This window comes from Electrona antarctica (assembly GCF_951216825.1).
Source record: "Electrona antarctica genome assembly, chromosome: 10".
Taxonomy (NCBI): Eukaryota; Metazoa; Chordata; class Actinopteri; order Myctophiformes; family Myctophidae; genus Electrona; species Electrona antarctica.
In genome coordinates, this window is record NC_136791.1 from 32,409,484 (window position 1) to 32,432,774 (window position 23,291).

General features: G+C 45.5%; 1 long non-coding RNA gene across 1 annotated transcript in view; it reads right to left on the reverse strand.

The window, feature by feature from the left end:
* Positions 1-2,275: 2,275 nt before the first annotated feature.
* LOC306931709 overlaps positions 2,276-23,291 on the reverse strand; it is a 70,972-nt gene continuing 49,956 nt past the window's right edge. The window contains exon 4 of the long non-coding RNA XR_013791042.1: positions 2,276-3,130. This is a non-coding gene — a long non-coding RNA (uncharacterized lncRNA). The remainder of the gene's footprint in view (positions 3,131-23,291) is intronic.

The following is a 23,291-nucleotide window of genomic DNA, read 5'->3' on the forward strand; positions in this document are numbered from 1 at the left end:
CAGTAGGTCCATTAGGCTGCAGCAGTATGTCCACCAGTCAATTCAATTCAATTCAATTAAATGGAGCTTTATTGGCATGAGAAAACATATGTTAAAACAATCAAGATAAAACAATACAATAAACATACAGTAAACAGAGCTGTGTTATATTAACACTTTGAGTAATACTATCTTGTGAGACTATAAAACATTGTGCATTTTCTGTCAGTCTCTCTGTCATCAGCTATCTAAGTGATCAACAACAGTGTGTGCTGTTGCCACACAGTCTAACAATACCAGTTAAGGGCCATTATGATAAACACTAACTGTAACTATAACTCAAACTATGTTCTACTAATTTATATAGGCTACTGTACCTATTTCTATAGTCAAGTGATCAAGCTGTCCGTCAAAATTTCCATAATTATTCCATCCTGATTGGTGAATACTGAACATTGCTGGTCCACAATAACCTACCTGACCTGTGCTTCGAGGAGCACTTTTTCTAGTTTTGGATCAAGTTGTTGTTTTTTCTTTTGTTTGCTTGTTTGTCACTTGTGTTGTTTGTGTCAGAAAATTGCAGACCTCTTTGTTATAAGCCTATATTATTAGATTATATTTAGTTGCCTGTACAAAATCAATAAAGAGAGTTGTAAATGAAAAACATAAACTGACAGAGAAATGTTTTGTGTATTTGACTTATTATAGCCTACTGTATGTGCACAGTGGTACTGACACACATATGACAATTTATATATAAGGGTGAAGATGACTCAAGATTCAGTACAATAAGTACTGATTCGATATTTACCGATTGTGGTTCATAACCAGATCCTGTCTTTTTAAGAATTCTATGTAGCCAACATTATGAACTTGTAAATAAGCGAAAACAGGAGAGGGCTTATTCTAGATCCCTTGGTGACTCCAGTCAATAAGCATATAGGGTTTAAGTGGTTATACTAACGTAGGTCACATTTCCTGCCGGCATGTTATTGGGCACCTCTGTAGACCTTGCCACATGAAAACTACAAATTGCGGGTCCTGTGACGCAGCATCTTGAACCGGAAGTATTAGCCGCACCCTGTCCGTCGCTCAATCCAGCCCTAAACTAGCATGCAACACGATAACCAGCTAACCGGAGCATCGCGCTAATTTGTTATTGATCTCCGAATATAGTACTCCGCCTCATATCATCTCATCTGCGCCTCAATTCCGAGATAAACGCCGCTAAAGATCATTATGGGACTTTATGGAGCTTGCCTCGTGGATCGGCGTTTGTTGTCGTCCGTACCAAGATGGCGGTGCCCAGTCCAGTAAATAAACGACTTTAGCATTAAAGTGTAGGGGTTTGTAGAACGGTTATAGACGACTTTGGCGTGAAATGTGTTTAAGGGATGATGCTATGTGGAAGGAAAAATATGGAACATCTTTCATAAAAAAATTGAATTATATTTCACATACACATAACATCCTGAGTGTTCATTGCAGATATTGACCACAATCATCATTGTGCCAATCTTTCAGAGTGAAGTTAACACTCAAACGTTTACTGTGTCGAGCCTTTTTATATTAGGGATGTGAAGTGACCTGCACATTCTTCCCTTTTTGTTATGATCTAATATGCAGATCGCAACTATGCATGGTATAGGGATATTAAGGGTTATATCACAGCTGAGTGTTAGATCCCTGTCTAGTTTATTATAGTTCTGGCATTTATAATAGGAGATTCAGTGAGCTACCATGTGATGTCATGAGAGATTGGTCCACCACCCCAAGTCTGGGGTTTGAATCCACTGTGGTGGATTTGCCTAAACAAAATTCTCACCTAAACAAGTAGTGTTTCAAAAGATAGAAGAACATAGTTGTGAGTTTTCTCCTCCGCCATTGCCGCTGGTTGGTTGGCAATGCATTCTGGCATGGCTGTCCCAAGCTCATGCAAGTCACCTCCTGATGCATCCCCGAAAGTGGGTGGATTTTAAGTTCACATCCAGGTACATGTGTAAATGTGATCTTTTGAACTAGGACAGAACTGCGATTTTGTGTTTCACAAGTTCACGAGCACACAAGAACAGACATGTACAGTTGTTCAGAAATGGCCAATGATTCCACATCTTGTGTGCTGCTGCGCGCCAAACGTGGCCCCTTAAGCAACAGGTTATTGGCTGGTCACTCACAGGAACAACTCGCCGGGGCCAAGACTGAATTATTAAGGCTATAAAGGCATTGACACATCTACAGCCTACAGCTTGTGATTAGAGTTCTGGCATTTCATAATAGGAGATTCAGTGAGCTACCATGTGATGTCATTGAGATTGGTTGGGCTGGGAACAGTTAAAAGGTCTGACCTGTTCACGCATGGTAGGATTAGGGACTCAAAGCCACACCTGCATGCAAGACACCTGCATGCTCCAGCAGGAGCAACACGGCAGCCATGTTGTCCCAAACAAAGGCCAGAGCTGTCCCGAGTTTGGAGAACGGGTGCAGTGAGACGGAGATGCCAGCAAAGCCATGACAAGCTGGTAGGTGCTCACGATTGGATTATATCGCCAGGAGAGGGCTGTCAGTGTTAACGTAGCTGCACACCCCCGTGGAGTCTGGGGGTTTTAATCCACCGCGGGGGCATCCTGCTTTGTCGAGCGTCTATATACGAACTTGGTCCGTGTTCCGGGGATATTTGTCACTACACGTACTCCTACGGGCTGGGGCGGCACCTGTCAGCGCTGAGTGTTGGGAGCGATGAGTGTTGGGCAGGAGGAGAAAGGACGAAGGTTCAAGTCTACATCCTCCTGGTGGGGGCTCCGCAGTGGCAGGTGCATGAGCCAGTAGGATACCAACAGCAGTAACAATGCACAGAAATGTGTGGGGAGGAATCAATTGGCATAACGACTAAATTGGGGACAAGACTTATACTTAATCCTTTCCCGGTGGAACATAAGGCTGCGACTATCTGCTTCCAACTGGTCCTATCCTGTGCAGCATGTTGTGCCTCGCCCCATGTCAGATTTTGCCATCTTCAGTTCTGAGGTCACAGTTCTCCGCCAGGTTGTTTTTGGCCTCCCTTGTTTCCTCTTTCCAGGTGGGGTCCATCTTAAGGCTACTTTATAGGAATGCTGCTCTGATCCAGTCGGAGGACATATCCGAGCCATCTGAGCTAAAATGTGGGGAGAAGAAAGGGGTAAAAAGAAAAAAGTAAATGCCAGGTAAATGTTTATGTACAACCAGAAGCTGGAGTAGGAATGAAACAACAAAGTAGCTATAAGGTTGCAATATCAGTTGTAACGTGAATAAGTCTGCAAGTAAATTCAGAATATCGTAGAAGCCCTAGATATATTACAACAATAGCCAATGTATTAAATAATGGTTATTATTAAACCTTAACCGGGGGTTCTGGATTGTCCTGTAACATTTCCACATTATAGAGCTTTTTTGGGCTGTGTGAGGTGGTTTAATTGCTTTTTAACATCTCTTTGCCTCTGAGTAGAATAGAAAGCGAGGGAGTTCCAGACAAGAAGGCCATCTAGTCCATTATTCAGCAGAAACGTCTGTGTCATTAATCAACAATGACTCCTAACGTAACTGACTCATCAACGTAACATTACACTTTCTCCTGGCATTTCCACAGCTCCTATCAGCTGAGAGCACCAATCAAAGGATATTGTTGCTGTGGGCTGGAAACCTAAATAACCTGTATTCAAATGGTTCCAAAGTAGTATTATTCAAGCTCTTGTTTATGCTTAAATATCTATCAAAGCCAGACAGACCACAGACCACTTTTACTTAAAACAAAAGCAAAAATAGCCGATCTACAAGCTCACAACGCATAGCCTCAGGAAGCATATTTAATTTGCAGATCTGCTACTTTTGTATGACACTGCAGCATGACGAAGTAGTGCATTGATTTACAAAAAGAAACATAACAAGTTGAAAAACTGAAATATGAGGTTTCTGCCTAACAGCAACTATCTGTCTGATGAGCATGGACAAAAACAGCACGCTGGAGTTGGAATATTGTAAGAAGAACAACTGTATCCATCGTGGCAGTAATCCTAAATTAAATATGTATTCAGTAAAGGGATTAAGGCTTCCAGTGTCAGAAAGGAAACCACTTAACGCTGGCAAAGGTAATTTGTAACCTTAGCAACTGCTTGTGGCAACGAATGGGGGTGGAGGGGGGGGATTAGGATTGGCTGCAGTAAGTGGTCTCCTCGTGCACTATCACAGTAAACCTGCAGCACTCTCACACTGGCATGTGCACAATTGCATGCACACATCTATACAATATAATGAGAAGTTCACACCGTGAGTTAGGGCATTCACTTCTAGTCATTTTTACTAGTTGACTAGTTGCCTAGTTTACTAGTCGACTAGTCGACTAGTTGTTTAACTACCTATTATGTAAAAAAAAAATATATATATATATATATATATATATATATTTTTTTTTTGGAAATAAATATTTGTACATTTCAAAACTGTGTACATTGGTGACTATAACTATAATCTAACTGATCTGGAGGCCTACAAAATCGGGAAAAAAGATTTAAAAAAAATACACTTTTTTTTAACTTTTTTTTATCAACTAGTCAACTAGTACCAACAAGGTCGACTAGTTGCTTAATGCCCTACCGTGAGTATAGCTATACAGTAGGCATCAACCAACTTCAATATTGGCATCCCTATTTTGGGTATATCATAGATAGATACCCTGAAGAAGGCATCTTGTTTGCCGAAACGTCGGTTCAATAAAAGTTTCTTGCATCGTGACTGCGAGCTGTGCGGCCTCTTTTCCTTTTTTTGGGGGTTTATCTCCATTCAGCACCTCCCCACTACTGGTGTGGTTTTATCTCCATTCAGCACCTCCCCACTACTGGTGTGGGTTTTATCTCCAGTCAGCACCTCCCCACTACTGGTGTGGTTTTATCTCCATTCAGCACCTCCCCACTACTGGTGTGGGTTTTATCTCCATTCAGCACCTCCCCACTACTGGTGTAGTTTTATCTCCATTCAGCACCTCCCCACTGCTGGTGTGGTTTTATCTCCATTCAGCACCTCCCCACTACTGGTGTGGTTTTATCTCCATTCAGCACCTCCCCACTACTGGTGTGGGTTTTATCTCCATTCAGCACCTCCCCACTACTGGTGTGGGTTTTATCTCCATTCAGCACCTCCCCACTACTGGTGTGTCCATTCAGCACCTCCCCACTACTGGTGTGGGTTTTATCTCCATTCAGCACCTCCCCACTACTGGTGTGGGTTTTATCTCCATTCAGCACCTCCCCACTACTGGTGTGGGTTTTATCTCCATTCAGCACCTCTCCACTACTGGTGTGGGTTTTATCTCCATTCAGCACCTCCCCACTACTGGTGTGGTTTTATCTCCATTCAGCACCTCCCCACTACTGGTGTGGTTTTATCTCCATTCAGCACCTCCCCACTACTAGTGTGGTTTTATCTCCATTCAGCACCTCCCCACTACTAGTGTGGTTTTATCTCCATTCAGCACCTCCCCACTACTGGTGTGGGTTTTATCTCCATTCAGCACATCCCCACTACTGGTGTGGGTTTTATCTCCATTCAGCACCTCCCCACTACTGGTGTGTGTTTTATCTCCATTCAGCACCTCCCCACTACTGGTGTGGGTTTTATCTCCCCACTACTGGTGTGGGTTTTATCTCCATTCAGCACCTCCCCACTACTGGTGTGTTTTATCTCCATTCAGCACCTCCCCACTACTGGTGTGGTTTTATCTCCATTCAGCACCTCCCCACTACTGGTGTGGGTTTTATCTCCATTCAGCACCTCCCCACTACTGGTGTGGGTTTTATCTCCATTCAGCACCTCCCCACTACTGGTGTGTTTTATCTCCATTCAGCACCTCCCCACTACTGGTGTGGGTTTTATCTCCCCACTACTGGTGTGGGTTTTATCTCCATTCAGCACCTCCCCACTACTGGTGTGTTTTATCTCCATTCAGCACCTCCCCACTACTGGTGTGGTTTTATCTCCATTCAGCACCTCCCCACTACTGGTGTGGTTTTATCTCCATTCAGCACCTCCCCACTACTGGTGTGGGTTTTATCTCCATTCAGCACCTCCCCACTACTGGTGTGGTTTTATCTCCATTCAGCACCTCCCCACTACTGGTGTGGTTTTATCTCCATTCAGCACCTCCCCACTACTGGTGTGGTTTTATCTCCATTCAGCACCTCCCCACTACTGGTGTGGTTTTATCTCCATTCAGCACCTCCCCACTACTGGTGTGGTTTTATCTCCATTCAGCACCTCCCCACTACTGGTGTGTTTTATCTCCATTCAGCACCTCCCCACTACTGGTGTGGTTTTATCTCCATTCAGCACCTCCCCACTACTGGTGTGGTTTTATCTCCATTCAGCACCTCCCCACTACTGGTGTGGGTTTTATCTCCATTCAGCACCTCCCCACTACTGGTGTGGGTTTTATCTGCATTCAGCACCTCCCTCCCCACTACTGGTGTGGGTTTTATCTGCATTCAGCACCTCCCTCCCCACTACTGGTGTGGGTTTTATCTGCATTCAGCACCTCCCCACTACTGGTGTGGGTTTTATCTGCATTCAGCACCTCCCCACTACTGGTGTGGGTTTTATCTGCATTCAGCACCTCCCCACTACTGGTGTGGGTTTTATCTCCATTCAGCACCTCCCCACTACTGGTGTGGGTTTTATCTCCATTCAGCACCTCCCCACTACTGGTGTGGGTTTTATCTCCATTCAGCACCTCCCCACTACTGGTGTGGTTTTATCTCCATTCAGCACCTCCCCACTACTGGTGTGGTTTATCTCCATTCAGCACCTCCCCACTACTGGTGTGGTTTATCTCCATTCAGCACCTCCCCACTACTGGTGTGGTTTTATCTCCATTCAGCACCTCCCCACTACTGGTGTGGGTTTTATCTCCATTCAGCACCTCCCCACTACTGGTGTGGTTTATCTCCATTCAGCACCTCCCCACTACTGGTGTGGTTTTATCTCCATTCAGCACCTCCCCACTACTGGTGTGGTTTTATCTCCATTCAGCACCTCCCCACTACTGGTGTGCGCTTCTACCTCTTTGTTTGTTTTATAAGGAGAAATGTTAAAAAATATATTCAAACATGCTTGTGGATCTGCAATGTTTAAGGTTGGACACACTGTGTACTCATCCACTCGTTTACACACAGGACGATGTAAACGATTACAAAACAATATGCAAAGACTTGCAGGACCTTAAAGGAGAACTTTAGTTTTTTTCAACCAAGGTTCAAGTTTTAGGTTGTTATTAGAGAAAGTAAAAGATGATCCCTTTGCTGCTTTCTTTCGTTTTAGGGATTTTAGCTGTATTTGACAGGGGGGGCGGGGGCATTCGAGCATGGGGCTAAATATGTATTTTTTTTTACAAAGTTTATAGCGATATATTTTATTTTATTATTTACTATAGTCCTATTAGACCCCAAGAAATTACATCTGGCCACAAAAGATCACAAGATCTACTGAATGTGTCAGAATGGCATATTGAGCCTATGACACACAGTATAAGCCTTCCGCCAGTAGGCTACCTTCACATTCAGTAGATCCTGTGATCTTCTGTGGCCAGATGTAATTTCCTGAGGTCTAATAGGACTATAGTAAATGATAAAAAAAGAAATTGCCGTAATATTTTGTAAAGAAATACATATTTAGCCCCATGCTCGAATGCCCCCGCCCCCCTGTCAAAACAGCTAAAATCCCTAAAACTAAAGAAAGCAGCAAATCTAATAACAACCTAAAACATGAACCTTGGTTGAAAAAAACTAAAGTTGTCCTTTAATGTTCAAGTCAGCTCTCTCTCTTAGTCTTGATTAAATTACTTAAACACATTTTCGCCTAAACAAGTAGTGTTTGAAAAGAGAACAACGTAGTTGGGTTTTCTCCTCCATTGCCACTGGTTGGTTCACAATGCATTCTGGCATACTTGGCTGTCCTGACGCATCCCTGAAAGTGGGTGAATTTCAAGTTCACATCCAGGTACGTGTACAGGGGTGTCACGGGTATCTGAGGGGGGGGGGGGGGGGGGGGGGGGGGGTGAGCGTGGGGAGGGGACGATGCCTGTGCGTCGAATATTTGTATCTATTTTTAGCCTGTTCTCGAGCCAAAATTCCCAGGTATAGGCATGTTTTGGCTAGGCAAAAATGGCACAGTTGCCGTTCAATCAATCTTAAATGGGCCAATAGGCTTTCATATAGAGGGGAAACAGAGTTGTTGCTGACGTCCAAGTGGAATAACAAAAACAAAACAAAAAGTCAGTCAGTCGGGTGTTCAAAGGTGTGTGTGTGTGTGTGTGTGTGTGTGGGGGGGGGGGGGTGAAATCACTTATGTGAGAGTGGGGGTGTCGCGAAGTACTCACATTGAAAGGTGGTGACGCGCCTGTACGTGTGTAAATGTGATCTTTTTTTATCTGTTTTAAAAAAACCTGGGCGCTACACTTCCTCTGCCAACCTGGGGGGGCAGCGGACTGACCTCATGCTCACTTCTATGCATGAGGAGTCCAAGCTGCTCCTTTTCACCCGACAGGGTTTCCCTGGCCGGACGTATAGCGCGTGGAAGGAAAACATTATTCCAACCAGTTCCTTTCCCCTCCATCAGGCTGGCCAGGGGGGAGGTAGTTTAGAGACCAGGATTACTGCATGTTTTTTGTGAGGGTACACGGGAAGAACATGCAAACTCCACACAGAAGGGCCCTTTCGCCAACCCCGCCTCGTGTATGGGCACTGATGGCGCGGAGGAGAGAGCACGCCCCCAGTGCCCACGGCGTCCCCAGTGGGAATCGAACCCAGGACCTTCTAGCTGTGAGGCGACAGCACTACCGACTGTGCCAACGTGCCCCCCACACCAATGACGTTCACGAGCACACAAGAACAGAAAAGTACAGTTGTTCAGAAATGGCCAATGATTCAACTTCTTGTGTGCTGCTGCGCGCCAAACGTGGCCCCTTAAGCAACAGGTCATTGGCTGGTCACTCACAGGAACAACTCGCCGGGGCCAAGACTGAATTAGTAAGGCTAAGGCATTGACACATCTACAGCGTGCAACGAGCACACTCGCTGCTGTTGTTGCTGCGGCTGGATCTCACTAAGCTGTGAACTAAGCTACACAGCTTAGCTTAGATTCATACCACATGGCTAGATTTGTCTCCTAGGAAATATTTGTTGTCATACAGTTGCAAGGAGGTTGTGAGAGTGTGTGTGTGTGTGTGTGTGTGTGTGTGTGTGTGTGTGTGTGTGTGTGTGTGTGTGTGTGTGTGTGTGTGTGTGTGTGTGTGTGTGTGTGTGTGTGTGTATGCGCGCGTGCACGCATATGTGCCTGCATGTGTGCTTATCTGTGCATGCATTGCAAGCCAAGAAAGGCCAGGGTTAAAAGTCCTAGTAAGTCCTTATACTTTACATGAATTGATCTCTCATGAAAGAGAGAGAGAGAGAGAGTGTGTGTGAGTGTGTGAGTGCGTGCGTGTGTGCGTGCGTGCGTGTGTGAGTGTGTGCGTGCGTGCGTGCGTGCGTGCGTGCGTGCACAAGAGTGTCAGTCGTATACATGCATGTGCTTGTCACAGATAAACGGATAGTTCATTTCTTGGAAGCTGAGAGAGACAGAGAGAAGGACAGTAAGAGACAAAGAGTGACAACCAAAGGAGACACAGACAGACAGAGAGCGAGACACAGAAGAAAGGAATAGTGTGAGAGAGAGAGAGAGAGAGAGAGAGAGAGAGAGAGAGAGAGAGAGAGGGAGATTGTAATTGCATTTTAAACAGCTCCCTTCATCTGAACCTCCTTGGTGGAGACGTCTCAAATTGCTGATTGCTTAATCATGTGGAAGTGACAATAGCCCAGCCCTGTTCTGCTCTCTCCTGTTCTCTCCCCCTCTCTCTCTCTCTGGTAATCCCTCCGTCTTTTCCTAATGTGTGCCTCTCTCCACGCTGCATGTGTTTGCGTTTGCATGTCTCCTCACCTTTCTTGTCTCCTTCTCAGAGTATTGGACCGCCTGTCCCCCCCCGCCCGGCCCCTCCTTTCTCTCACCTCTTTTTTATTTCTCTACTTGCTCCCTCCTCTGTAAGTTTGAGGAAGCTATTAAAGCTGCGGCAAATGGCTCCTCGGATGACATTTGCTGACATTCAAGGAAGTGCATTTATCAGCGTACTACAGTTCACCTTGCTGAATGAAATCCATTTGTGCCACTGCGACGGCCTAGTGGCCTCTCTCTCCCCCCCCCCCCCCCCCCGCCCCGCCCCCTCTCTCTCTCTCTCAAAATGTCTGTCTATCTCTCTCATTCCCTCCAACCCCCACCTCCTACCCCCATCTTCTAGCCCTCCTTCCCATCCGTAAATGGAATGCCCGGGCGCACATTGGGGGAAGTGGTGAGGTGGTGCATGCACGTGAGCAGCACCGCAGCCACGCTCTCAAATGTCACGCTGGAGGAAAAATCTTTAATGGGCTAAGTGTAGCCTTTCCGGCCCTAACTTGTCAGACAATCAGCAATCTCTCTCTGTCTCTCTCTCTCTCTCTCTCTCTCTCTCTGCTTCTCCTCACCTGCTCTCCCTCACTCCTCTCTGTCGTTCAACCCCACCCCCTGGGGGCAGTGACATGCCGCTAATTATCTGTTATACCAATCGGAGCGATGGATGGCATGTGAAAGAGGGAAGACCGCTTTTAAGACAAAGGTTAGAAGGTTAGGGTGGGCCATATCACACCTAAACCATGGCAGGAGGCATGGTGGTGGTGGTGGTGGTGGTGGTGGTGGTGGTGGGGGTGGTGGTGGGGGGGGGGGGGGGGGGGGCTGAATTGCTTTGGCGTCGGTGTCACCAGGAACACGAGACTAGTTTTTATAGCGAGATAGATATACTCTAAGAACGGAAAGTCAGCTTTGTAATATGGGAAGTGCGTCACAGTCAAACGCGCACATGTTCCATGTAGCCTTGTACATGCGCGGAGCGTGACTGGGTGATCATACGGCTAAACGTGCAGTCGTGCACGTATCAAGTCAGGCCTGGTGAATATACTTGACAAACGATGCCTTCTTAAGAATGCAGCGTGCTCAACATATTGACACGTCACCGCAGAGCACATTTCTCACGACTGGTGGTCATGGTTTCTCATGAGCACTTTGAAGGAAGAGGGCCTCCTTTAACCACTCAACCGTGACACCATTGAACAACGTTAATAGCCAGTCTACAAGCTTAAAGCATAGATCTGCTATTTCCACTGGGCAACACCAGCATACGACACTTTAAATCACACATAATAGCCTACTTTTGAGAACTTTCACCTATGATGACAAAAAGTAAGGTTCTAAGGCACCTCTCAAATCATGAATCACATCCCACCAGAGCCCTCCTATCCTGCATGCATGTGCCTCCCTGCTGTCCTACTGCCGATACCATGGAGGATACCATGCATGTCCCTCCCTGCTGTCCTACTGCTGATACCATGGAGGATACCATGCATGTCCCTCCCTGCTTTCCTACTGCTGATACCATGCATGTGCCTCCCTGCTGTCCTACTGCCGATATCAACACAAGTTAACATACCAAAACACAACGGAACGGAAGTGCATGGCCCAGTCTTTAAACTCATTGTCCAAACTGCAACTGTGGAAGCTCCCAACATCGGATGATTTGCGTTTGTTTACGTCCTAACAGCCAGCATAGACATATTCTTCACTGCTAATATTCATATTTTTAGGGAAACTCCAGGCTTCAAGTGCACACAATACCGGAACACTGTGTGTGTGTGTGTGTGTGTGTGTGTGTGTGTGTGTGTGTGTGTGTGTGTGTGTGTGTGTGTGTGTGTGTGTGTGTGTGTGTTGTGATTAAAATGCAAATGTTCAGTGAGGTGCAGCTCTCCAGAGCGCTTTGTGTCTGGACAATAGCCCAGGTCAGATGGAGGGTGAGGCAGGCAGGGAAAGGTTGATTGTGGAAAAAAGTGGAGGGAAGTGGGTTGCCACAAAGCTAATGCATCCAATCCACTGGGCACGCACGCACGCACGCACGCACGCACGCACGCACGCACGCACGCACGCACGCACGCACACACACGCACACACACACGCGTGAAGCATAGAACAAAAAACAGGTGTAGACATGAACACATAGTCACATACACACAGACGCCCTCTCCCACCTGTCCATTCAAACTCTAGATGGGCCTGCCCCAAAGTTATTAGTGCAGCCGCCCCCGGCAGCCGGCGAAAACTAGAGTTCTCAACAGGCCCGAGAATTAAGGCCCGACCCACCTGTGCCCTCATCAAACCCTGTACACTCAAGAGAATGTCCCCGCTACCACCCTTAGATCTCCATATACTGTATATGGAGCTGACTTGTTCTGACATTCCATATTCATCAAACCCTGTACACTCAAGACATGCTCCTTATATGGCCAGTACAGAATTCATTCTATATTGATCTGACCCCCCCATGCCAAGGCGCCAGCGCTCGCCCAGCAATCTGCCGTCAACGAGGCAGATGCGTGCTTCTCTCCCCCACGCGTCTTACTGGTATTACAGACTGGAAATCTCTGTTGGAAATGTTACCCCCGTGACCTGATTCCGGTTGGAGTGGATGTGTTGGACATTGGGAGCAATTAGGGGTTCAGCATCTTGCTCAAGGACACTTCGACACTAATTCTAGGGCAGCCCGGGATCGAACTGGTCCATCTGATCGAACTGGTCCATCTGATCGAACTGGTCCATCTGATCGAACTGGTCCATCCGGCCGCTCTACCCCTGAGCCGTCATAACGTGTTGCATTGTGTTGTGAGCTTGTAGATCAGCTATTTGGGGCGAAGACATTTAATGTAGAGGGAAAACAGAAAGGGGCCTAGTATTGACGCCTGGGGGACCCCGTTCAACTAAGTACTGTACATTCAAGTGAGGCCACTGGGCTGCATTAGGGTTTGTCTCAATGCGCACAGCAGATATATGCATGGTTCTGGTAATGCGAGTGCAATTTATAGGTATAGGCTCAGAAATTATCTTAAAGATAATACATACATACGTCATTGTTTTGTAGGCAAAGGTATTGTCAATAACATTTCATAATGAGTTGTATCCTAATATAAATGCACAAAATCTCTGTACGTAGTATGTGTGTGTCTGTATTATCTCAAAAACCAACAATCAGATGGACCGGTTGACCGACTGAGCACGCGCTTGGCCAATACGTGAAGCCGATGGGTTGGGTTGGCCAATCATGGGAAGCCGATGTTGCAACACCGGTTTGCAACAAAGTATAAATTATGCCTTATTATCGTCTCACATCATTTGAGGGAAATAATGGACCCTTTGTCAGCTTTCCACTCTGTTCCGCCTTGTCTCCCTCCCCTTCTGGTTGTTTAAAAACATCCTGTTGTGGGGTTAAAAAACACGTTATGCTGAGTCACTATACCACACCTGAGATGTTCCTTTTTACTGAGGCCAAGTTTAACATAAAATTTGACATTACGTGAAATATCATTACAAGGCAACTGAAATGGTAGTGGATGGAGAGAGAAGATTTTTGTCGAACCGAGCAACAGCCAACCAATGGGCACGAAGAGGGGTGGGACCACAGGGTCAATAGTGTTTTTCAGCATGCAGAGGTAGATGACTCACTGCGGTCAGAAAAAAAGAGGAACACAAAACACAGAAAACATGGAAAGTGCTCCCTCTCCCCTGCACCCCTGCATGTTGTTTCCGCCTCTATCTGTCCCCCTGGATGCAAAGGAATAGGGCTCTCTTACTTAGTGACATGGGTGCTGTCAAGGATGCATCCCCACACAGCTGAGTGAGACCTGTCTGCATATGCGTGCGTGCGTGCGTGCGTGCGTGCGTGCGTGCGTGCGTGCGTGCGTGCGTGCGTGCGTGCGTGTGTGTGTGTGTGCGCGCACGCAAGTGGACTCGCATGTGTGTGTATACATACAGGGCTATTAGGATAGCTCAGCTGGAGGTAAAAAAATTGAGAATATCTTGTCCACACCTCTCCCTAGACAGCCTGTCCGAGAAGTGCTTTTCTGTGTAAGAATCCAGGACACGTGTATGTGTGCGTGTGTGCGTGTGTGTGTGCGCGTGTGTACGTGTACTTACAAAGATGGAAAGAGGAGGAAAATACTGAAAAGCAAGGACATTTGTTTACTAGTACTTACTTTCAAATAGCTATTTTGGGGTTAAGGAGGTTAGGTTTGGGATTAGGATTAGGATAATGTAATGCTCAGTGTTAGGTATATGTAATGGTGAGGCTTTTTTGTTTTGTTTTGTTTGGTAAATGTCTTATTGAAGCTTACCAGTGGAAACCATAGTTCCTTGCACACTGCATATCTCCACTGCATTCATATAGAGTTTGTACTACTGAAATCTGGTCTTCGGACTACCACTCACTGGAAACAGATCTGACATACAGTAAATGTTAAATGGTGCATTTATAAAGCGCCTTTATTATATTACATAGATTGTGCATCAATTCACCCATTCACACACACACACATTCATACACCGATGGCGGCGGAAACCATGCAAGGCACCAACCAGCACATCAGGAGCAATTAGGGGTTCAGTGTCTTGCTAAAGGACACTTCGACACTAACTCTGGGGGAGCCCGGGTTCGAACTGGCAACCTTGCGGTTACCATCCGGCCACTCTACCCCTGAGCCCTACTGTATAGGGAACGCGAGTCAAAAGAGGTGTAACATCACACACAAAATGCCAGAGCGTCACTAAATGCAGCATTTGAATAAAGAAGGATGTAGGGACATTCAGTGATGCTAAACAAGTGCTCCCCTGTTTAGGTTCAATGTTCTCAGTGTATATATTCATTGGATAAGCAAATTCCGAACAGATATAGTATAGCTCAGCCGGAGGTAAAAATCTTGTCCACACCATACATAATTCATATAGGATGTGGATTATGAAATGAGGGTAAAGATAGAGTCAAGAATGAGATAAGCTATTGTAAAGCTCCCTTAGAGACATTCTTTGGGAGAGAAAAAATTATAAATGAGTGAATGAGTGAGTGAGTGAATGAGGGAGTGAACACCCACATGCACATGGGTGCATGTGTTACACATTAGAGTATATGTGACCAAATGTGACTGAGAGACTGCCATTGGAATTTCTTTAATTTTCGGTTTTTTTCCCTTCATGTCATATGAAAGCAGGGAATCATAGCTTCAAATTGACATATTGGTTGTTCAGTTTGACCAACCAGTTTTGGAGATATGGCTTATAGAGTAATGTCTTGTAGAAAACGGCGAGTTGAGAAAATAGGCTTGAAAGGTTCACTTCTGTTAAACATTACACCTAGCTACATGTTTAAGCATTTATTTCATATTTACATGCCGATTTCAGCTCTGACACTTATTTCAGACATGCTCTAGTATGTGAAGAGTCTGCCTGTGCTATTAACTCATTTTGGAAAAAAAAAGAAAGAAAAAAGTTTTTCTCCTCTGGTGAAAAGCTGGAATTTGCGTGATGGCAGTCTCTCAGTCAAATCTGGTCACATATAGTAATAGAGACACCGAGAGGAAACACTGAAGTGCAATGGACATGGTGGCCGAAAGTGGTATTGCAGTTCCGAGCGGCACTGGGCCATACATGAACGCAATTGCTCGCGCCACGAGCCAATACACAACAACGGTGCCGCTCGTTCATGACACGCTCGCACACGCACGGTACTCGTTCATGTTTTCGGCTCGGCACGTTCACGCATGGCCCAATACCATCCCAGAATGCACTCTGTTCTATTCCCGGAAGAGAGGGTGAAATGGTCTCATGCGCCTCATGGGTGAGCAACTCAATGCAAGATGGGAGGAGTCTCTATTCTACTGTATATAACTCTATGGTATTAAGGTGCGTTCAGACTTGAATTTAAATATTCGCCTCGGGTCGTCCCGTTTGTGCTGCGCCAGGTCGCGCAGCGCCCGTTCGCGGCGTTTTAATTAATTAGACTAGAAGCTCGACCAGCCTTCAGCATGCAATATAGTGCGTGTTATTTCCTGTGGCATGCAGTACTATTTGTGCATGGAGAGATTATGCAAACAGAATGGTTTGGTAGAAGAAGACGGACGGATAAATGGGTCACCCCTTTTCATTAAGGATATTTTGTCAGTGATTAATCTCTTACTCCATTTGTACACTCTCAGGGGGGTCCTTGAAAATAAAACATTAGAGAACCACTGTCCTATTGGACTCCTAATGTGACATACTTTGTGTCATAATAGTAAGTCAGTGTCCTACATATACTGAAGAAAATCCAGAGACTTAAATTCAGTAATTGAGTCTCGTGATCAAAATAAGAACATTGTAGTCATGCATTATAATGTATTTTGCCATGGACAATGACAAGTCCAGCCACGGACACATTTTGTCCGTGCAAGAAGTGACTGGAAGGGGGTCTGAAATGGCACATGTTGACTAGGAGGGATACGAGTTACAATTATGTCCCTGACTGGACATAACTCGAATGGCACTGAGTAGGGCTGGGTGCAATAACTGCAATATCACGGTTGTGTAAGGCATACCGCGGTATCGAGTTCATAACAGTGATTATTATTATTTTATTTACATTTTATCCAACGATTTTGTAACCCATTTTTTCACCCAGTGCCCTTATTGCCTAAACTGTAATCCTGGACGCTCCGAACTAAGCTCATGCTTCCTTCAATGCATGAGGAGTGAGCAGGCCGCTTACTGCGCCACCGTGTCCCTTATATTATTATTATATATATATTGTTTTTTTTTCATTCAAAACATTTTGGAGGTATCGCTCAATACCACGATACCGCCACACCGTCGGTAAACAGTGATGTATTACCACGATAACAAAAAAAAATCCATACTGCCCGAGCCGATAGCGCTGAGTTGGCTGAAGTGGACTTGGCAACGCTCGGCACAGCAACTCACTCGGCTGACGGCTCACGCGGCGGTGCCTCTCGTAGCTCAAGTCTGCTTCAGACGGCGCACCTCAGTCGTTTTAACAGTTTTTTGGCTGACCCATCACCCTTTTACCAGACGCCAGACGACTACTCAAACGTTTGATGTTTGGTTAAATTTGCCCCTAGAAGTCACGATATAGGCTGTGCGGGGAGTGAGAGTGTGTTGCAAAAGTATGTTGGAAGGTCGGTTCCTCTTTCCTCAACAAAAGAATCGGAATCAGCTTCGGGTTTACAGAAGTAAAAAAAAAATCGAAATTCATTTTTGTGCATGTTCTCAATAGAAACAACATCAACACGCGCATATAGATTTTCAGACCATGCGTTACATGTCAGGGCCTACTTAGTCAGACAAGTTCAAGTTGCATGTCTGTGGCAGCCGTAAGTATGTCCATATATGAATTGGACATTTGCGATGCATTATCAATGCAATAACCTCAGCAGTGATGGGCAGGCCAGGGACCCCCATGCAGGAGGGGTTGTGTTCTGTGTGCTCTCTCTCTCTCTCTCTCATATATGCATGTCTCTGTATTTAAGTATGTGTAGTACATTGTCAGTATTTCACAGTAATAAGAAAAGGCAGGCGGTGGCAGAGACAGACAGGAGGCGTGGAACAATGTTTAGACCTTTAGCTACATGCTGTGTACACGTCCCACAGGGGACGTGCTGGTGTGTGTGCGTGTGTGTGTGTGTGTGTGTGTGTGTGTGTGTGTGTGTGCGTGTGCGTGGACAGGATGTTGAGTGCCGTCCCGTTTTTGCATGCCTGCATCCTAACGCTGTCCCATTGCGAGGGAATTGAAATGCCACGGCAGTGACAGTTTGTCCGTCTGCCTCTCTCCAGTTAATAGATCCACTACGGTGGCATTTTAATACCGCCGCATCTTTTTAAAAAACTATTTAAAAACAGCCTGACACACACGCACACACACATTTTATACACACATGCATCACAGTGCGCCGAAAATGACCGACTTAATGAAAACAGTGTTCCCTCCGATGCTGGGCCCTGCGGGGGAATTAAGAGACCTGGGGGACTTCTTAGGGGATGTCAGGATCCACAGGGTGTGGAATAATGACCATGGGACCCTAGCCTGCCGAGCGCACACTCCTTATGCTAAAAGGAAGGCAGGGCCGCTATAGCCCAGGGGCAGGGACAAACACATCCACGTGCACGCACGCACGCACGCACGCACGCACGCACGCACGCACGCACGCACGCACACACGCACACACGCACATAGACAAAAGGGTTATTAAGGGGACAGCTGTTCCATAATAACCTATATGGTAAATGGTGTCTAAGGTAATTAAAGTGGGCACTGGGAGGATGAGAGGAGAATATTCTTTCAGCACAGCATGCACACGAAGACAGTGGAATGAAGGCCATATAATCGTGGAGCAAAACCAACTTCAAGTCAGTTGAACTTTGTGTCTCAAAGTGTGTCTGAAAGTTCTTTTCATCTTTAAGGTCAAGGTAGGAACCAGTCTGAACACTCTCTTTCCACTTCACTTTCTCCAAGTTTGCCATGTTCAAATGCAGCTTTGATGTTTCCACCAACTGTTGACCAAAGCAAACATATTGATACAGACAGAGTTCGCGGGAAGTACATGCAATGTAATGGTCGGAGTTACATAATTAAATTACAAAATGAGTAACTGTATTCAATTACAAAATGCAGTAATTAAATGACAGTCATAATCAAAAGGTTGCTCAACTAAAGGTTGCTTTTTCATGGGGCTATGGTATGCATTTGCACTCTCTTGGTTTAAAACATATAGAATATTAGAGTAGTAGGCTATATCACAAAATAAACAAATGTAAACTCACCTCTCCAGACTCCATCTTAGCCCGTAGCACTTCCCGTAGCACTTGAACTAGCCTCAACGACCTTACAGGCTTATGCAATGGCTAAACGTATATGTAATTTAGATCGCATTTTATTTCGACATAGCACTCTATAGTCTATAGTGTATACTCATATGTAGCTACACTGTACAGCTATTCTACTGTTAGACAGATGTTAGATTCTTAGCTTGCTTATGATTGTTTATGACTATTTCTATGTATTTGATGTATTACCATGTGTTGTTTTACCATGTACTGTAAGTCGCTCTGGACTAAGAGCATCTGCTAAATGCCTAAATTGTAAACGAGTTACATTACTTTGACGAATCAAAATGATTATACGAATTACAGTTGAAAAGCATAACCTTCCCAGCCCATGCCTCTCGCAGCAGGTGATGCACACAGTTCACTCACCATCCGTTTCAACAGCCACAAGCTGCAGAATAAACAAGCAGGACACTCTGGCTGGAACCAAAGCAAGTGAAATGCAAGGTGTAAAAAGTATTATTAAAGCACCTATACGTCTCTACATTGTCCTGTCATTTCCTGTTCTCCTCCTGCCATTTCCTTTCTATCTAATCATGACAGGATATGAAAACAAAATCAGTCCTCACCGCAATTGTATGTCCAGCCATCAGTGTATTTGTGTGTTTATAGCACCCGTATTTATGTGTTTGTGTGCGTGCGTGCGTGCGTGCGTGCGTGCGTGCGTGCGTGCGTGCGTGCGTGCCAGCACTGAGCACTCTAATCGTGCTTTACCTGGTTCTCTATGCGGAGACGTATGATGATGACAACAGGAACGGAAATAACACATATAGGCTGCTACTTATGATGACTATGATGATTGTGTGTGTGTGTGTGTGTGTGTGTGTGTGTGTGTGTGTGTGTGTGTGTGTGTGTGTGTGTGTGTGTGTGTGTGTGTGTGTGTGTGTGTGTGTGTGTGTGTGTGTGTGTGTGTGTGTGTGTGTGTGTGTGTGTGTACCTGTTTATTCCCAAACAGGATTCCAAAGTAAAAGAGATGTCTATAATCTGAACTGGAATGCGTGAATGTGTGTGTGCGTGCATGCAAGTGTGTGTGTGTGTGTGTGTGTGTGTGTGTGTGTGTGTGTGTGTGTGTGTGTGTGTGTGTGTGTGTGTGTGTGTGTGTTAGTGCGTGTGTGTGTGTGATAGAGAGAAAGAAAGGGAGTGTTGATTACCTTGTTCTCAAACAGTGAGAGCAGACATTTCTCAAGTGTGTGTAATTATAGTGAGCACACAGCTTCCTAAGAGCCCTGTCAAACTGAATCAGAAAACACACACACACACACACACACACACACACACACACACACACACACACACACACACACACACACACACACACACACACACACACACACACACACACACACACACACACGTGTTTTGGGAAGTACATTTATGAGGTCTCATGCATGTGTGGGTGTGTATTTGTTTGCGCGTGTTAATGCGTGTGCGTTTGTGTTGTTTCATTCTCTGTCCTGACTGGGAGCTTGTCTCTAGATCTTAGGTTGTACATGTCTGCACAAGGCCTGCATCTCCCTCCTCTCCTGCTTACTGCATCTACTCTTGCACAATGACATGGTTTAAGTTTCACTTACACACACACACACTCTCACACACACACACACACACACACACACACACACACACACACACACACACACACACACACACACACACACACACACACACACACACACACACACACACACACACACACACACACACACACACACACACGCATGCTGACAATCAGGTGCTAAACAGAGGCCGTACAGATTACGTGCTCAGTTTAAACCCCAATTATAGTCTAAATGAGTATCTAAGCCTCGGGCCAGAACCTGTCAGAATGTCCCGCTGACACACAACTCGTGGAAATAACTCGGGAGGCGTGCTCGGTCCTGAACCTTCATACGCCCCGCGCGAGGGAGGCTATCGCTTTTTCGTGGAGCTACGACAAACTCTGTCACTGTGGCCACGGATAAATCGAGCGCACCCCTGAGCCTTTTCGACGTGGCCATGCACAGACGAGTTGACAAGCGATTGTACAAGTCAGTAATTTGGATACAGAGCGCTTTGGAATGTAGTAGAGTGCTGTTTATGTCAAATGTAGGTCATTAAGAGGAGCCGTTGGCATTGTCACCAGGTCATGGCATAAAGGATGCACACCTAGCTGCAGGATATGCAGATGTGAATGGAAATGTTTTACTTATTTATTTATTTATTGTTGGACTTGTATTGTTTTATATTGCCCATAATGTAATTATAATGCAACCCTTTAGAGTTTGGGACAAAGACATTTTCCCCAAAACAATATTTTAAAAAATATATTTTTCAACAATGTATAGGCCTACGCCTTTTCCATTTTTTCTTCATTGAAGAACAAGTGGAGACACAGGAGGAAGCGTGTGGCAGAAGTTCCCCATCTCGATCCCTGTTAAGCCCAACACACACCGTCTGTGAAGCGGGTGCACAGCGACGCGGCACAGTATTACCGCGCATCACAGCAACACCCACAGGACGCGGCACGCTACCGCGCGGCTGACCAGCCACGCACACGGATTCCCGGATGGAGGCCGTGCGGCAACGCCTGGAAAATAGAACAGCGGCGTATCGGAGCATCAGGCGAGGCGAGAACGCGCTCACGTTCACAGACGGTGTGTGTTAGGCTTTATAGAGGGTATGCGCGTGACATCATCATCATACCCGGAAGTTATGCGGGAACGCCTGCTGAGTGGCAAAAAACGACTTTCTGGCCTTGATAGCCCATACAGAATAGTCCTATCTGATTGCATTAAATGATGTTAAACTCACTTCGCCACTCACTTTATGTATGCACATACCCTCTAAATTTCAATAAATTGATATTTTCCCATTACCAGCACATGTGTGGTTATACTTATTTGAACTCAGGGCTCTATTTCACAAGACAGCACCTCTTCAATCCAGTATAGGTTTTCACATATAGTCTTCTTCTTAAGAAGTTCCACCCTAGCTGACATCAGAGTACAGACTGATGATTGATTCTTTATTTTAGTGTCATGCCCAGCACATATGGACTTACCTTTAGTTACAGTTTGCATAAACAATGACAATAACGACAATAATGACAATAAACGGCCTGGGCCGTGGCTCAGCGGTCTAGGCACCTTGGCTGGTAATCCAGTCTGGCAGTGTGCCGCGGGTTTGACTCCCGATCCCGACGGCCTTTACTACATGTCACCCCCCCATCTCTCTCCCCATTTCCTGTCAGCCTACTTTCTATACCTCCATAAAAAATATAAAATAAAGGCGAAAGCCACAAAAAAACATAAAAAATTATAATAATGACAATAAACCGACATGATAGTTCGCAAACAATGATCAAGTGAATACTAAACTAACTAATACACGCAAGATTCTTACAGGGTACAGTAGATTACATAATAATATACAACCAATACATAATATACAACATAATAAAATAGCATGAAATAAAATACGCCATTGGGCCTGTACCGGAGACCATGCAGACATGGACCTACTTGAAGAGCTGAGATTGTCTTCTACTCCAAGCTCTAGAGACAAACTCTGCCGTTTTAAATACTTCATGAATAAATAACCACTCCAACTTCTGACCATCATCTTCCCAGAATAGTTCAGGTTTTTGTTGTTGCATTGCACGCTACGCACGCACGCACGCACGCACGCACGCACGCACGCACGCACGCTGTGGTTCTCTGCTCTCTGCCCTCCTCCATCCTCCAAACTATTTGAAAATCAATTATCTCCAGAAAGCAGCTGTAAGGAGTTGTGCCATGACAGCCACTTACTCCTGAAGTGAAAAAAAAAAACGTATTTGAAAGTCATTATTGTCGGCAGTGCGACATGGCCATCCAACAGTCCTCCGCCTCCCCCCCCCTCTCTCTCTTACAACTAAAACAGTAAAATCCTCAGTCTTCATCTATAGACCTTTTTTCTTTGTTTTTTTACAATCTCCTATAGTTAAATGAATATTAAGGATTGTACTGTGCAGGCATCTCTCTTCCACCTCTGTAAAACCCCTGGCAATTTTCCATGCAATTTTAACCACACACACACACACACACACACACACACACACACACACACACACACACACACACACACACACACACACACACACACACACACACACACACACACACACACACACACACACACACACACACACACACACACACACACACACACACACACACACACACACACACACACACACACACACACACACACGGGACATGGGAGGCATTCTTGATTGGTTCACCTCATTTATTTATGGCATGCAAATGACGGGATGCCCACAGTTGCGGCCTGCCTATTTCAACATACATAAATATGAATAGAGACGGGAGGGAGGGAAGGAGGAGGGGACTAAGAAAGGCACAATGTGCATTTTTATTTACACAATAAGTGTGTGTGTGTGTGTTTGTGTGTGTGTGCAATACTGTGCATGCGTGCGCACGTGCGCAAGCGTGCGTGTGTGT